The 5661-nt window shown below is 43.2% G+C and overlaps 1 protein-coding gene across 1 annotated transcript in view; it reads left to right on the top strand.

The window, feature by feature from the left end:
* LOC103914317 (trafficking protein particle complex subunit 9-like) overlaps positions 1-5661 on the top strand; it is a gene marked incomplete at its 5' end in the record, with an annotated part of 462978 nt that overhangs the window by 456445 nt on the left and 872 nt on the right. The window lies entirely within an intron of this gene.

Consider the following 5661-nt stretch of genomic DNA (forward strand, 5'->3'; position numbering starts at 1 on the left):
TCTCCCCTAAACAGCAACAAAAAAAACCAGGAATGAAAAACATACGGACAGTACTGCAGAGTGGAATAACCAGTATTTCTGATAACTTATAAAATAAACATGAAGAAGAGGATGAGTGTTTGGGATAGTGCTTAGGACCTTTGCTTAGGTCAGCTCTTCGGATAGCTAATAAAATGTACCTGTCAAAACTGAATATTTAAGTGAACATTAGTAAGAAGGAAATTAAAGGTTAACCACAGGGATAGTCACCATGCATATTTTTCAATTACGCATCATGGGAAGAAAATATTTCAAACAGCTAATGAGCATGGAATATACCATCAACTTGAATTTTAATGGGGGCTAACTATATTCTTAGCTGAATAATTTAAATATGTCAACAGAAATAATCAAAAGATGGATTTCATTGACTCTCTTTCTGACAATGTGGATTTTTTGATCAGAGTGGCAGTGTTTGGATGCCCAGCTGCCGAAGGGCCTGACCCTCCAGGCTAATGAGGAAGAAGGGAGATGTCAGCGTGATGTATTCTTACCTTCTGATTGAGTCTCCTACAGGGCAAAAAGTCAGGAGGTCACATCTCTTGTGCCTGCCCAGGCAGCCTTCTCATACGTTACGGTCCCCGCTTTTGCCCCGTTGTTCAGTATTATGACATTTCTCCTGTAAACACCATCCCCGATAAGTTAAAAATAGAGTTGTTTTCTGCTATTTGTCCTCCTTTTCATCCAAAAAGGTGAAATGAAGAAAATGTCCACTCTTAGACAAGAAGTGTTATATTTCATGGTATGTAGTATTGATACTTGACCTACACAGGCTCCCAGAGAAAATGCTTAGTCATATTTCTTTGAGGCATAGAGCCCTGATCATGGAAGAAAACTCTTCAGACAGTGTATCTAATGCTGTCAGAGGCCCTTTCATCCCCCATAATAACTAATTCAGTCTTGGAAAAAAGGTTTCAGAAAGGCGCACCTATTTTGGGGACAAGAAGGAAGTCCTGGTTTGTGCATTTGATGCTTCGGGGAAGAACGAACATACTCAGAATTGTGTTCATGCTCTGAGTTTGGCAGAAACTCAGAGAGATGCTGGTTAAGAAACTGAAGAAGCTCATGGTTGGGTGAGATGAAAGAGAATCAGAGTTCCTCTTTTTTATAAATGAAAGCTGAGACACTGGACCAGATGCCCTGCTGGTGTAACTTAACGTTGCTCTGTCGAAGCTGTTAAACGTGTGCCCATTATTTTTATGAACTGAGGTCATGGGCACACGATTATTTTCCTTGTTTAATGGAGGTGGCTTGAGATACTACCATTTCCCAGCTGCTTGTTTCTGCCCCTCTGCAGGAAGATGCTCTCCTCTTCCCCAGCAGACCCAGCGGGGGAGGTGGTGTGAGCATTTGTTTTCCTGCAAAGTTGGCCAGTTTAGCGAAAACTATGTTCGTCAGCAGTTTAAGCTAATTGGGCTGACTTTACACTGACACTGGCAAAGAGGTGGTGACATGATTTATTGCACTGCTGAGCTGGGTGGGAGGAAGGATGGAGAACTAGCGTATGGTTTGGCGTATCAGTAGTGTATGGTCAAGAACAAGTGGGATCATTGGGTATTACAGCAAGAGAAGATACTTCTCACGCCCTGAAAATTCGGTCTGTTGTCATGCTGATGCAGAAACTACAACATTATTGGTGCTCAGTTGAATGTGATTTCTTTGGGGAAAAAAACCCCAAAACCCAAACCCCCTCTGCTTTCCTAAATGTTAATTTCATACTAAACCTGATGCTCAACAAATCACAGTTATTTCTGTTTCCAGACTAAAAAGTTTCAAATCAGTTTCTGCTGCTATTTGGAAGACAGGGGATATACACAGGAATTTCCAGCGTGCACATGCTGCTTCGCAGTATGAATATAAATCAGTTAAAGGGTAAAGGTCGTACGATTTTGTATTTCTCTTTCTTGCAACTTGAGGTCCAGGTTAGATGATTTATCTTAGAGGTAATGTAATGAGTGCTTATTCACCTTTTTGTGCTCCTACTTCAATTCAATGCAGCAGTCTGGGTTTGTGTCACAAAGTCTGCTGGGATATACTACTTCTAAAAGCAAATGCTCTTACTGAAAATTTTAAAGGCTATCAAGATATTTCCATACATTTTAAATTAAGTAAAATCTTTGTTTTTAAGCACAACTTCTAATTTGATTAACCTTACTTTTCTATGACTGTATTTAGCAGAAAAAGTGACTTCATCAGTTATCATTTAGATAGTAGATATTTTTGTTCAGTATGGGGTTTTGAAACATGAGATAACATGGTGGACCCCCACCCCTTAAAATACATTGCATCACTGAATTATTTTTTGCCTTAATTCACAACCTGAAGTATAGCTTTAGCCATATTATTAAAAATTCTTAGTTCTTACCAATGTTTTGTTTTGACTAATTAGTTGATCAGAGAGAGTTGCTTCTTGCCAAATTAAAAACAAAAAAAATTCTCTTCCATGGAGATTCCTGTAACTACCAGTGATTCATCTTTCCTTGTTGTTCTGCTTTTGCCGTTACTATTCTCAAGCAGGTTTTTTTCCTGCATGTGTTATCATGCACTAGTTCAAGTGATTGGTAGTGGGAGATGAGGAGAAATTCGTTAGTCGATGGTCATTTTGAATCAGCTCAGAAGCTATGATGAACATTTGCTCACTTCTGGCAGGTCCTCTGTGGCCCATCTGGAACAAATTAGTTTTCTTGGCACTGTTTTACTCGCACTGTAAACTCTTTGGGGCAGCGAACAGTACCTGGCATTAGCCCTAATCTCCAACTGAGCTCCCTAAGTACTACAGCAGTATAAATAAGTAGTAATTAGTTCAGATGATCAGATGAATCCTTGTGTTGAACCGCTAGCTCAGATGTGGACATCCACTTTACAGACATTTGGGTGGATTCAGTTCCAGGCTGAGACATCTGAATGAGTAGGTGTTACCATGGATGCTGGCCAGCTAAACTCCCATTAGTCAATGGAGATGGAGTTTTCAGCCGGCAGAACCTGGTTTATGCTAACATGGACACCAGGGGTGAGATTCAGTTGCCTAAAAGTAGGTGTCTACCATCATTTAGGTGCTATGGGTATCCTGCCTGGCCTCCACCTACTGCCAGAAACCCTCCTGTAAATCGTCCTGTAAATCCTGCCAGCCCTGTGCAGAATGTCTCAGTGCCTTAGGTCATCCCAAATGTCACGAGGTGCCTGTGTTTAGGCAACTGTATCCTAACTCTGTGGGCTGGCCAGGTAGAGCATTCCGTGTTTGCTCCACTGGCTGCATTGACTAGATGTCTTCTTACTGTGGTAGGAGCTTGGATACCCTGTGTGCAGAGAGACACCTAAATGTAGGTTGTTTAACCTCAGAATTAGTCCTGTGCCCGGTATACCTGTTGGGTTGGATCTGGCCCTCTACTGACCTGACTGCTGCTGATGTACTTGTGGTCTTCTGGGAATGTTTGTAGGCAGCCCCACTAGAGAGGCAGCCTTACTTTCCATAGTTACTATTTTGGAAGCAGCTTCTTGTAACTTCTGCAGAGCCACTTGCATCTCAACAGTTTCAAAGTGGTTTCAAAGCAAAGGTTTCAAGCTACTTTTGCTTCCCTGTTTCTTCCCCAAACTACAAGTGTTGATTAGAGTAGTGGTTGTACAAGTGGTCATACAGATGTGGATAGTCCCCAAACCATGAATGTTGTTGTCTGGTCTGTGCATGCTGCACAAAGGGAGATGGGCTACAGTCAGAACTGGACACATACCACCACCTGCCTCACTGGCTCTTCTCGCTTATGATGAGAAACTGATGACTGTGCAGAGACTTGTGCTTTATGTAAAGGCAGGAGGAATGAGCAACCATGTAGGCAGGACTTCAAATGACTGAAAAGACTGTGTTGATGTTGATGTGCCTGAAGCCCCCTTCCTGCTTGTCGAGGGCACCGATCAATGCTGTTACAGATATTTCTTCATGGTGCAGCTAGATTAGGAAAAATGGACTGGGAGCTTGAAAAAGGTATGGGTCCTGAGGAGACTTCATTTGCTGTTTGTCTCCACCCATTGCTTGCATTAGTTCCTGCCTCTGTCCTCCTCTGTATGCAAGTCTGCTTCAGTTCCAGTGAGGTGGAAATAAGGCAGGCAGCCCCAGGAGGAAGGGAAGGAAGCAAGAGGGAAGACTGCCTGATGTTGTTCTGCATGTCCAGACGCAATGCTAGAGGGCAAGAACTTGTACCCAGCAAGGAGGGGAGATGCCAAGGACAAGGGTCAGGAGAACAGCTGTGGCTGCTCTGATCACTCACGTGGATGATACGATGCTGATACAAGTTCGCTGAATGTCAGCAAAAGTGCTCAGCACCAAAGCCAAAGGGAGCCTGGGCTCTGCCAGCTCTGGTGATGTTGCTGCTTGTGAACAGCCAGGCCCCTGTGCAGGAGCAGCAATTTAGGGCGGTTCAACAAAGAAGCCTGATACCCCAGGGACTGTACAGGGTGGATGTCTGCTGGCTAAAGGACCCAGCAATGAAGGTAAAAAACCCCCTAGAATAGGAGAAAACAGAAACAAACAGCTCATTCCCCTCACATCTGAAAGCTACAGAGAACCTTCCTCACCGGAGGTAGTGGCAGGCAATTTTCAGCTCTCTGGCATATTCTTGAGGTGCCCCACACCCCTGGAAACTTTTTCTAGTGGTTCGTCTCCCCGCTCTCCCCCACCATGGTCTAGTCATCATCCTTGTTCTGGTCTTCCTATGCAATGGCAAGATGCCTTTCAGCAAAGGGTGTCCATAGATATTTTCCCAGTTAATATCCCATTGTTGATGTCCCAGTTTACCATATGACCACATTTTTTATAGTGGGCAAGAATCCTGATAACCTGTCTCGGAGCCTTAGCCTCATCCCTTCGCTGTTCCAGGTAGTAATGTTCCGTTGGTTCCTAGTGATGTCCCTTGCAAATGTTTTCTCTCCCCAAATTCAATCAAGTCCAGTACATCTGGACAGCTCAGTGCTTCTGGATCCAACACCAGAGTTTCTGTTGTGGTTGGGCTTGGGTCTCGGCTTGGCTGACCAGTGCTATGTCGTGCTGTCATTTGGAATTAATGCTGGACTCTGTAACATGATGAACACTGAGGTGTTTGGAGATGACCAAAAAAAGACCCGTTACCAATGAGTATTCAAGTAAAAAAGAGATTATATGGGCAAAGGCCTGCCCATGAAAGTAGGGATGACCCCATGAGTGTATCTTCAGCTGATGGTTTCAGGGTCCAGAGAGCAGAAAGGAACTGGTAAGATGGTCTTGGCTGAGGGAAGACCAGTACTGAGGAGCATCAGGTGCCCTTTATTGGGTCTTTTGTGCTGGGATGAAGTTTCCTTTTCACAATTTTTTCAATAAATTCCATCCAATGGAATGGCTTTGTGCTGATTCCATGTTTTGCATCTGCAGCAACTTTTACCCAATTCTAGGCACCCTGAAACTGGATTTAACATCTTGTGGAAGCAGATATTCATTCAAACTTTATCACATGCTGAACAGTCGTGGGATTGTTAAAGTTAGAAATTACTTAAGTGTCTTGCTGAAATGGTGGACTGAAAGATATTATTTGTTGCAATGATATGGATTGTAAATGGTTTTGTGATGAAGAAAGATATATAAATGTAGAAAGAGTG

Source organism: Pygoscelis adeliae, unplaced genomic scaffold (genome assembly GCF_000699105.1).
Source record: "Pygoscelis adeliae isolate BGI_AS28 unplaced genomic scaffold, ASM69910v1 Scaffold342, whole genome shotgun sequence".
Taxonomy (NCBI): Eukaryota; Metazoa; Chordata; class Aves; order Sphenisciformes; family Spheniscidae; genus Pygoscelis; species Pygoscelis adeliae.